This window comes from Delphinapterus leucas, chromosome 19 (assembly GCF_059928025.1).
Source record: "Delphinapterus leucas isolate spDelLeu-1000000601 "Yukka" chromosome 19, BTC_Dleu_Yukka2, whole genome shotgun sequence".
Lineage (NCBI taxonomy): Eukaryota > Metazoa > Chordata > Mammalia > Artiodactyla > Monodontidae > Delphinapterus > Delphinapterus leucas.
In genome coordinates, this window is record NC_143147.1 from 31,208,621 (window position 1) to 31,218,620 (window position 10,000).

The following is a 10,000-nucleotide window of genomic DNA, read 5'->3' on the forward strand; positions in this document are numbered from 1 at the left end:
TTCGGCCAGCGAGCCCCTCGACCTGCACCTGGCCGCCCCCACCGGCGCCCCGCCCCGGTGCCGCCACCTGTGTGCCGGTGGGTGTGTCCCTCCACAGCTCCCTCCGGCAAAAGCCCCGCCCCCCGCCGTGTCGCCGCCGCGGCCGGGTGCGGGAGCGGGATCGAGGGCAGGGGCCGCTTCCCCGGGCCTGCCGGCCGCCAGGGGCGGGCTCCTGAGCTCGGCGGGTGGTGTGCGGGCAAGGGTGGCCTCGCCGGGGCTGAGGGGCCGTGGCGACACGATGGTGGCTCCCACTGGCTTCGGGCCAGCTGCTGTCGGGCAGGAGGGCCGGCCCGGACTGCGGCTGGGCGGCGCCTAGCGCCGCGTGGGCGGGCAGGGGCGATGCCCAAGGGACCGCGGGCCCCGGGCCCTGAAGCCTCCGGGGCCACGTCCCTGTGAGCCACGGGCCGGATCTTGGGCGGGGCGCCAAGCGCCGAAGGGTTCGCTGGGTCACGCCCGCCCTCGGCTGGGAGGGGGTGGCCAAACCCTCCGCCTCCGCCACCGCCCGGTACCCGAGACCTCCGTTCCCCCTGCCTGGGCGGGCGACGGGGTCCTGCCGGGGCGGGCTGACCGCCAGGCTGGCGGTGAGGCGCAAGCGCCAGCGAAAGTGGGCCTCAAGAGGCAGCCCGCCGTCCCCGCCCCCGTCTACGGCCATACCACCCTGAACGCGCCCGATCTCGTCTGATCTCGGAAGCTAAGCAGGGTCGGGCCTGGTTAGTACTTGGATGGGAGACCGCCTGGGAATACCGGGTGCTGTAGGCTTTTTGCCTCCCGCTCCGCCTTCTCCTTTAACTCGCCCGCGGGCGGTGGCCGCCGGCTCCGCCCGCGCCGGGGCCCCGCTGCAGGCCCCGCCTCCTCAGGCCCCTCCCACCACGGCGCGCGCGCCGGAGGGGGCGCTCCCCGCCGGCCCGGCCCGCCAGGCGGCCAGAAGGCGGCCCTGGAAGGCAGCCGCACCCCAGACGCCCCCGGGGTGCCTGGCCCGGACCCAGGCTCCGCCGCGGGCCCGGTTGCCGTCCCTTCGGCCAGCGAGCCCCTCGACCTGCACCTGGCCGCCCCCACCGGCGCCCCGCCCCGGTGCCGCCACCTGTGTGCCGGTGGGTGTGTCCCTCCACAGCTCCCTCCGGCAAAAGCCCCGCCCCCCGCCGTGTCGCCGCCGCGGCCGGGTGCGGGAGCGGGATCGAGGGCAGGGGCCGCTTCCCCGGGCCTGCCGGCCGCCAGGGGCGGGCTCCTGAGCTCGGCGGGTGGTGTGCGGGCAAGGGTGGCCTCGCCGGGGCTGAGGGGCCGTGGCGACACGATGGTGGCTCCCACTGGCTTCGGGCCAGCTGCTGTCGGGCAGGAGGGCCGGCCCGGACTGCGGCTGGGCGGCGCCTAGCGCCGCGTGGGCGGGCAGGGGCGATGCCCAAGGGGCCGCGGGCCCCGGGCCCTGAAGCCTCCGGGGCCACGTCCCTGTGAGCGACGGGCCGGATCTTGGGCGGGGCGCCAAGCGCCGAAGGGTTCGCTGGGTCACGCCCGCCCTCGGCTGGGAGGGGGTGGCCAAACCCTCCGCCTCCGCCACCGCCCGGTACCCGAGACCTCCGTTCCCCCTGCCTGGGCGGGCGACGGGGTCCTGCCGGGGCGGGCTGACCGCCAGGCTGGCGGTGAGGCGCAAGCGCCAGCGAAAGTGGGCCTCAAGAGGCAGCCCGCCGTCCCCGCCCCCGTCTACGGCCATACCACCCTGAACGCGCCCGATCTCGTCTGATCTCGGAAGCTAAGCAGGGTCGGGCCTGGTTAGTACTTGGATGGGAGACCGCCTGGGAATACCGGGTGCTGTAGGCTTTTTGCCTCCCGCTCCGCCTTCTCCTTTAACTCGCCCGCGGGCGGTGGCCGCCGGCTCCGCCCGCGCCGGGGCCCCGCTGCAGGCCCCGCCTCCTCAGGCCCCTCCCACCACGGCGCGCGCGCCGGAGGGGGCGCTCCCCGCCGGCCCGGCCCGCCAGGCGGCCAGAAGGCGGCCCTGGAAGGCAGCCGCACCCCAGACGCCCCCGGGGTGCCTGGCCCGGACCCAGGCTCCGCCGCGGGCCCGGTTGCCGTCCCTTCGGCCAGCGAGCCCCTCGACCTGCACCTGGCCGCCCCCACCGGCGCCCCGCCCCGGTGCCGCCACCTGTGTGCCGGTGGGTGTGTCCCTCCACAGCTCCCTCCGGCAAAAGCCCCGCCCCCCGCCGTGTCGCCGCCGCGGCCGGGTGCGGGAGCGGGATCGAGGGCAGGGGCCGCTTCCCCGGGCCTGCCGGCCGCCAGGGGCGGGCTCCTGAGCTCGGCGGGTGGTGTGCGGGCAAGGGTGGCCTCGCCGGGGCTGAGGGGCCGTGGCGACACGATGGTGGCTCCCACTGGCTTCGGGCCAGCTGCTGTCGGGCAGGAGGGCCGGCCCGGACTGCGGCTGGGCGGCGCCTAGCGCCGCGTGGGCGGGCAGGGGCGATGCCCAAGGGGCCGCGGGCCCCGGGCCCTGAAGCCTCCGGGGCCACGTCCCTGTGAGCGACGGGCCGGATCTTGGGCGGGGCGCCAAGCGCCGAAGGGTTCGCTGGGTCACGCCCGCCCTCGGCTGGGAGGGGGTGGCCAAACCCTCCGCCTCCGCCACCGCCCGGTACCCGAGACCTCCGTTCCCCCTGCCTGGGCGGGCGACGGGGTCCTGCCGGGGCGGGCTGACCGCCAGGCTGGCGGTGAGGCGCAAGCGCCAGCGAAAGTGGGCCTCAAGAGGCAGCCCGCCGTCCCCGCCCCCGTCTACGGCCATACCACCCTGAACGCGCCCGATCTCGTCTGATCTCGGAAGCTAAGCAGGGTCGGGCCTGGTTAGTACTTGGATGGGAGACCGCCTGGGAATACCGGGTGCTGTAGGCTTTTTGCCTCCCGCTCCGCCTTCTCCTTTAACTCGCCCGCGGGCGGTGGCCGCCGGCTCCGCCCGCGCCGGGGCCCCGCTGCAGGCCCCGCCTCCTCAGGCCCCTCCCACCACGGCGCGCGCGCCGGAGGGGGCGCCCCCCGCCGGCCCGGCCCGCCAGGCGGCCAGAAGGCGGCCCTGGAAGGCAGCCGCACCCCAGACGCCCCCGGGGTGCCTGGCCCGGACCCAGGCTCCGCCGCGGGCCCGGTTGCCGTCCCTTCGGCCAGCGAGCCCCTCGACCTGCACCTGGCCGCCCCCACCGGCGCCCCGCCCCGGTGCCGCCACCTGTGTGCCGGTGGGTGTGTCCCTCCACAGCTCCCTCCGGCAAAAGCCCCGCCCCCCGCCGTGTCGCCGCCGCGGCCGGGTGCGGGAGCGGGATCGAGGGCAGGGGCCGCTTCCCCGGGCCTGCCGGCCGCCAGGGGCGGGCTCCTGAGCTCGGCGGGTGGTGTGCGGGCAAGGGTGGCCTCGCCGGGGCTGAGGGGCCGTGGCGACACGATGGTGGCTCCCACTGGCTTCGGGCCAGCTGCTGTCGGGCAGGAGGGCCGGCCCGGACTGCGGCTGGGCGGCGCCTAGCGCCGCGTGGGCGGGCAGGGGCGATGCCCAAGGGACCGCGGGCCCCGGGCCCTGAAGCCTCCGGGGCCACGTCCCTGTGAGCGACGGGCCGGATCTTGGGCGGGGCGCCAAGCGCCGAAGGGTTCGCTGGGTCACGCCCGCCCTCGGCTGGGAGGGGGTGGCCAAACCCTCCGCCTCCGCCACCGCCCGGTACCCGAGACCTCCGTTCCCCCTGCCTGGGCGGGCGACGGGGTCCTGCCGGGGCGGGCTGACCGCCAGGCTGGCGGTGAGGCGCAAGCGCCAGCGAAAGTGGGCCTCAAGAGGCAGCCCGCCGTCCCCGCCCCCGTCTACGGCCATACCACCCTGAACGCGCCCGATCTCGTCTGATCTCGGAAGCTAAGCAGGGTCGGGCCTGGTTAGTACTTGGATGGGAGACCGCCTGGGAATACCGGGTGCTGTAGGCTTTTTGCCTCCCGCTCCGCCTTCTCCTTTAACTCGCCCGCGGGCGGTGGCCGCCGGCTCCGCCCGCGCCGGGGCCCCGCTGCAGGCCCCGCCTCCTCAGGCCCCTCCCACCACGGCGCGCGCGCCGGAGGGGGCGCTCCCCGCCGGCCCGGCCCGCCAGGCGGCCAGAAGGCGGCCCTGGAAGGCAGCCGCACCCCAGACGCCCCCGGGGTGCCTGGCCCGGACCCAGGCTCCGCCGCGGGCCCGGTTGCCGTCCCTTCGGCCAGCGAGCCCCTCGACCTGCACCTGGCCGCCCCCACCGGCGCCCCGCCCCGGTGCCGCCACCTGTGTGCCGGTGGGTGTGTCCCTCCACAGCTCCCTCCGGCAAAAGCCCCGCCCCCCGCCGTGTCGCCGCCGCGGCCGGGTGCGGGAGCGGGATCGAGGGCAGGGGCCGCTTCCCCGGGCCTGCCGGCCGCCAGGGGCGGGCTCCTGAGCTCGGCGGGTGGTGTGCGGGCAAGGGTGGCCTCGCCGGGGCTGAGGGGCCGTGGCGACACGATGGTGGCTCCCACTGGCTTCGGGCCAGCTGCTGTCGGGCAGGAGGGCCGGCCCGGACTGCGGCTGGGCGGCGCCTAGCGCCGCGTGGGCGGGCAGGGGCGATGCCCAAGGGGCCGCGGTCCCCGGGCCCTGAAGCCTCCGGGGCCACGTCCCTGTGAGCCACGGGCCGGATCTTGGGCGGGGCGCCAAGCGCCGAAGGGTTCGCTGGGTCACGCCCGCCCTCGGCTGGGAGGGGGTGGCCAAACCCTCCGCCTCCGCCACCGCCCGGTACCCGAGACCTCCGTTCCCCCTGCCTGGGCGGGCGACGGGGTCCTGCCGGGGCGGGCTGACCGCCAGGCTGGCGGTGAGGCGCAAGCGCCAGCGAAAGTGGGCCTCAAGAGGCAGCCCGCCGTCCCCGCCCCCGTCTACGGCCATACCACCCTGAACGCGCCCGATCTCGTCTGATCTCGGAAGCTAAGCAGGGTCGGGCCTGGTTAGTACTTGGATGGGAGACCGCCTGGGAATACCGGGTGCTGTAGGCTTTTTGCCTCCCGCTCCGCCTTCTCCTTTAACTCGCCCGCGGGCGGTGGCCGCCGGCTCCGCCCGCGCCGGGGCCCCGCTGCAGGCCCCGCCTCCTCAGGCCCCTCCCACCACGGCGCGCGCGCCGGAGGGGGCGCTCCCCGCCGGCCCGGCCCGCCAGGCGGCCAGAAGGCGGCCCTGGAAGGCAGCCGCACCCCAGACGCCCCCGGGGTGCCTGGCCCGGACCCAGGCTCCGCCGCGGGCCCGGTTGCCGTCCCTTCGGCCAGCGAGCCCCTCGACCTGCACCTGGCCGCCCCCACCGGCGCCCCGCCCCGGTGCCGCCACCTGTGTGCCGGTGGGTGTGTCCCTCCACAGCTCCCTCCGGCAAAAGCCCCGCCCCCCGCCGTGTCGCCGCCGCGGCCGGGTGCGGGAGCGGGATCGAGGGCAGGGGCCGCTTCCCCGGGCCTGCCGGCCGCCAGGGGCGGGCTCCTGAGCTCGGCGGGTGGTGTGCGGGCAAGGGTGGCCTCGCCGGGGCTGAGGGGCCGTGGCGACACGATGGTGGCTCCCACTGGCTTCGGGCCAGCTGCTGTCGGGCAGGAGGGCCGGCCCGGACTGCGGCTGGGCGGCGCCTAGCGCCGCGTGGGCGGGCAGGGGCGATGCCCAAGGGGCCGCGGGCCCCGGGCCCTGAAGCCTCCGGGGCCACGTCCCTGTGAGCCACGGGCCGGATCTTGGGCGGGGCGCCAAGCGCCGAAGGGTTCGCTGGGTCACGCCCGCCCTCGGCTGGGAGGGGGTGGCCAAACCCTCCGCCTCCGCCACCGCCCGGTACCCGAGACCTCCGTTCCCCCTGCCTGGGCGGGCGACGGGGTCCTGCCGGGGCGGGCTGACCGCCAGGCTGGCGGTGAGGCGCAAGCGCCAGCGAAAGTGGGCCAAACCCTCCGCCTCCGCCACCGCCCGGTACCCGAGACCTCCGTTCCTCCTGCCTGGGCGGGCGACGGGGTCCTGCCGGGGCGGGCTGACCGCCAGGCTGGCGGTGAGGCGCAAGCGCCAGCGAAAGTGGGCCTCAAGAGGCAGCCCGCCGTCCCCGCCCCCGTCTACGGCCATACCACCCTGAACGCGCCCGATCTCGTCTGATCTCGGAAGCTAAGCAGGGTCGGGCCTGGTTAGTACTTGGATGGGAGACCGCCTGGGAATACCGGGTGCTGTAGGCTTTTTGCCTCCCGCTCCGCCTTCTCCTTTAACTCGCCCGCGGGCGGTGGCCGCCGGCTCCGCCCGCGCCGGGGCCCCGCTGCAGGCCCCGCCTCCTCAGGCCCCTCCCACCACGGCGCGCGCGCCGGAGGGGGCGCTCCCCGCCGGCCCGGCCCGCCAGGCGGCCAGAAGGCGGCCCTGGAAGGCAGCCGCACCCCAGACGCCCCCGGGGTGCCTGGCCCGGACCCAGGCTCCGCCGCGGGCCCGGTTGCCGTCCCTTCGGCCAGCGAGCCCCTCGACCTGCACCTGGCCGCCCCCACCGGCGCCCCGCCCCGGTGCCGCCACCTGTGTGCCGGTGGGTGTGTCCCTCCACAGCTCCCTCCGGCAAAAGCCCCGCCCCCCGCCGTGTCGCCGCCGCGGCCGGGTGCGGGAGCGGGATCGAGGGCAGGGGCCGCTTCCCCGGGCCTGCCGGCCGCCAGGGGCGGGCTCCTGAGCTCGGCGGGTGGTGTGCGGGCAAGGGTGGCCTCGCCGGGGCTGAGGGGCCGTGGCGACACGATGGTGGCTCCCACTGGCTTCGGGCCAGCTGCTGTCGGGCAGGAGGGCCGGCCCGGACTGCGGCTGGGCGGCGCCTAGCGCCGCGTGGGCGGGCAGGGGCGATGCCCAAGGGACCGCGGGCCCCGGGCCCTGAAGCCTCCGGGGCCACGTCCCTGTGAGCGACGGGCCGGATCTTGGGCGGGGCGCCAAGCGCCGAAGGGTTCGCTGGGTCACGCCCGCCCTCGGCTGGGAGGGGGTGGCCAAACCCTCCGCCTCCGCCACCGCCCGGTACCCGAGACCTCCGTTCCCCCTGCCTGGGCGGGCGACGGGGTCCTGCCGGGGCGGGCTGACCGCCAGGCTGGCGGTGAGGCGCAAGCGCCAGCGAAAGTGGGCCTCAAGAGGCAGCCCGCCGTCCCCGCCCCCGTCTACGGCCATACCACCCTGAACGCGCCCGATCTCGTCTGATCTCGGAAGCTAAGCAGGGTCGGGCCTGGTTAGTACTTGGATGGGAGACCGCCTGGGAATACCGGGTGCTGTAGGCTTTTTGCCTCCCGCTCCGCCTTCTCCTTTAACTCGCCCGCGGGCGGTGGCCGCCGGCTCCGCCCGCGCCGGGGCCCCGCTGCAGGCCCCGCCTCCTCAGGCCCCTCCCACCACGGCGCGCGCGCCGGAGGGGGCGCTCCCCGCCGGCCCGGCCCGCCAGGCGGCCAGAAGGCGGCCCTGGAAGGCAGCCGCACCCCAGACGCCCCCGGGGTGCCTGGCCCGGACCCAGGCTCCGCCGCGGGCCCGGTTGCCGTCCCTTCGGCCAGCGAGCCCCTCGACCTGCACCTGGCCGCCCCCACCGGCGCCCCGCCCCGGTGCCGCCACCTGTGTGCCGGTGGGTGTGTCCCTCCACAGCTCCCTCCGGCAAAAGCCCCGCCCCCCGCCGTGTCGCCGCCGCGGCCGGGTGCGGGAGCGGGATCGAGGGCAGGGGCCGCTTCCCCGGGCCTGCCGGCCGCCAGGGGCGGGCTCCTGAGCTCGGCGGGTGGTGTGCGGGCAAGGGTGGCCTCGCCGGGGCTGAGGGGCCGTGGCGACACGATGGTGGCTCCCACTGGCTTCGGGCCAGCTGCTGTCGGGCAGGAGGGCCGGCCCGGACTGCGGCTGGGCGGCGCCTAGCGCCGCGTGGGCGGGCAGGGGCGATGCCCAAGGGACCGCGGGCCCCGGGCCCTGAAGCCTCCGGGGCCACGTCCCTGTGAGCGACGGGCCGGATCTTGGGCGGGGCGCCAAGCGCCGAAGGGTTCGCTGGCTCACGCCCGCCCTCGGCTGGGAGGGGGTGGCCAAACCCTCCGCCTCCGCCACCGCCCGGTACCCGAGACCTCCGTTCCCCCTGCCTGGGCGGGCGACGGGGTCCTGCCGGGGCGGGCTGACCGCCAGGCTGGCGGTGAGGCGCAAGCGCCAGCGAAAGTGGGCCTCAAGAGGCAGCCCGCCGTCCCCGCCCCCGTCTACGGCCATACCACCCTGAACGCGCCCGATCTCGTCTGATCTCGGAAGCTAAGCAGGGTCGGGCCTGGTTAGTACTTGGATGGGAGACCGCCTGGGAATACCGGGTGCTGTAGGCTTTTTGCCTCCCGCTCCGCCTTCTCCTTTAACTCGCCCGCGGGCGGTGGCCGCCGGCTCCGCCCGCGCCGGGGCCCCGCTGCAGGCCCCGCCTCCTCAGGCCCCTCCCACCACGGCGCGCGCGCCGGAGGGGGCGCTCCCCGCCGGCCCGGCCCGCCAGGCGGCCAGAAGGCGGCCCTGGAAGGCAGCCGCACCCCAGACGCCCCCGGGGTGCCTGGCCCGGACCCAGGCTCCGCCGCGGGCCCGGTTGCCGTCCCTTCGGCCAGCGAGCCCCTCGACCTGCACCTGGCCGCCCCCACCGGCGCCCCGCCCCGGTGCCGCCACCTGTGTGCCGGTGGGTGTGTCCCTCCACAGCTCCCTCCGGCAAAAGCCCCGCCCCCCGCCGTGTCGCCGCCGCGGCCGGGTGCGGGAGCGGGATCGAGGGCAGGGGCCGCTTCCCCGGGCCTGCCGGCCGCCAGGGGCGGGCTCCTGAGCTCGGCGGGTGGTGTGCGGGCAAGGGTGGCCTCGCCGGGGCTGAGGGGCCGTGGCGACACGATGGTGGCTCCCACTGGCTTCGGGCCAGCTGCTGTCGGGCAGGAGGGCCGGCCCGGACTGCGGCTGGGCGGCGCCTAGCGCCGCGTGGGCGGGCAGGGGCGATGCCCAAGGGACCGCGGGCCCCGGGCCCTGAAGCCTCCGGGGCCACGTCCCTGTGAGCGACGGGCCGGATCTTGGGCGGGGCGCCAAGCGCCGAAGGGTTCGCTGGGTCACGCCCGCCCTCGGCTGGGAGGGGGTGGCCAAACCCTCCGCCTCCGCCACCGCCCGGTACCCGAGACCTCCGTTCCCCCTGCCTGGGCGGGCGACGGGGTCCTGCCGGGGCGGGCTGACCGCCAGGCTGGCGGTGAGGCGCAAGCGCCAGCGAAAGTGGGCCTCAAGAGGCAGCCCGCCGTCCCCGCCCCCGTCTACGGCCATACCACCCTGAACGCGCCCGATCTCGTCTGATCTCGGAAGCTAAGCAGGGTCGGGCCTGGTTAGTACTTGGATGGGAGACCGCCTGGGAATACCGGGTGCTGTAGGCTTTTTGCCTCCCGCTCCGCCTTCTCCTTTAACTCGCCCGCGGGCGGTGGCCGCCGGCTCCGCCCGCGCCGGGGCCCCGCTGCAGGCCCCGCCTCCTCAGGCCCCTCCCACCACGGCGCGCGCGCCGGAGGGGGCGCTCCCCGCCGGCCCGGCCCGCCAGGCGGCCAGAAGGCGGCCCTGGAAGGCAGCCGCACCCCAGACGCCCCCGGGGTGCCTGGCCCGGACCCAGGCTCCGCCGCGGGCCCGGTTGCCGTCCCTTCGGCCAGCGAGCCCCTCGACCTGCACCTGGCCGCCCCCACCGGCGCCCCGCCCCGGTGCCGCCACCTGTGTGCCGGTGGGTGTGTCCCTCCACAGCTCCCTCCGGCAAAAGCCCCGCCCCCCGCCGTGTCGCCGCCGCGGCCGGGTGCGGGAGCGGGATCGAGGGCAGGGGCCGCTTCCCCGGGCCTGCCGGCCGCCAGGGGCGGGCTCCTGAGCTCGGCGGGTGGTGTGCGGGCAAGGGTGGCCTCGCCGGGGCTGAGGGGCCGTGGCGACACGATGGTGGCTCCCACTGGCTTCGGGCCAGCTGCTGTCGGGCAGGAGGGCCGGCCCGGACTGCGGCTGGGCGGCGCCTAGCGCCGCGTGGGCGGGCAGGGGCGATGCCCAAGGGAC

The 10,000-nt window shown here is 77.4% G+C and overlaps 9 non-coding genes across 9 annotated transcripts; all 9 read left to right on the top strand.

Annotated features, from left to right (window-relative positions):
• The first annotated feature begins 679 nt into the window (after positions 1-679).
• Positions 680-798, top strand: LOC149746617 (5S ribosomal RNA). The gene has a single exon (XR_016389600.1). It is a non-coding gene; the product is annotated as a 5S ribosomal RNA (ribosomal RNA).
• Positions 799-1,732: 934 nt separating this feature from the next.
• Positions 1,733-1,851, top strand: LOC149746618 (5S ribosomal RNA). Its single transcript, XR_016389601.1, has one exon. It is a non-coding gene; the product is annotated as a 5S ribosomal RNA (ribosomal RNA).
• A 934-nt stretch (positions 1,852-2,785) lies between these two features.
• LOC149746619 (5S ribosomal RNA) lies at positions 2,786-2,904 on the top strand. The gene has a single exon (XR_016389602.1). It is a non-coding gene; the product is annotated as a 5S ribosomal RNA (ribosomal RNA).
• Positions 2,905-3,838: 934 nt separating this feature from the next.
• LOC149746620 (5S ribosomal RNA) lies at positions 3,839-3,957 on the top strand. Its single transcript, XR_016389603.1, has one exon. It is a non-coding gene; the product is annotated as a 5S ribosomal RNA (ribosomal RNA).
• Positions 3,958-4,891: 934 nt separating this feature from the next.
• On the top strand, positions 4,892-5,010 carry LOC149746621 (5S ribosomal RNA). Its single transcript, XR_016389604.1, has one exon. It is a non-coding gene; the product is annotated as a 5S ribosomal RNA (ribosomal RNA).
• A 1,066-nt stretch (positions 5,011-6,076) lies between these two features.
• Positions 6,077-6,195, top strand: LOC149746622 (5S ribosomal RNA). The gene has a single exon (XR_016389605.1). It is a non-coding gene; the product is annotated as a 5S ribosomal RNA (ribosomal RNA).
• Positions 6,196-7,129: 934 nt separating this feature from the next.
• On the top strand, positions 7,130-7,248 carry LOC149746623 (5S ribosomal RNA). Its single transcript, XR_016389607.1, has one exon. It is a non-coding gene; the product is annotated as a 5S ribosomal RNA (ribosomal RNA).
• A 934-nt stretch (positions 7,249-8,182) lies between these two features.
• Positions 8,183-8,301, top strand: LOC149746624 (5S ribosomal RNA). Its single transcript, XR_016389608.1, has one exon. It is a non-coding gene; the product is annotated as a 5S ribosomal RNA (ribosomal RNA).
• A 934-nt stretch (positions 8,302-9,235) lies between these two features.
• Positions 9,236-9,354, top strand: LOC149746625 (5S ribosomal RNA). The gene has a single exon (XR_016389609.1). It is a non-coding gene; the product is annotated as a 5S ribosomal RNA (ribosomal RNA).
• Positions 9,355-10,000: the final 646 nt, after the last annotated feature.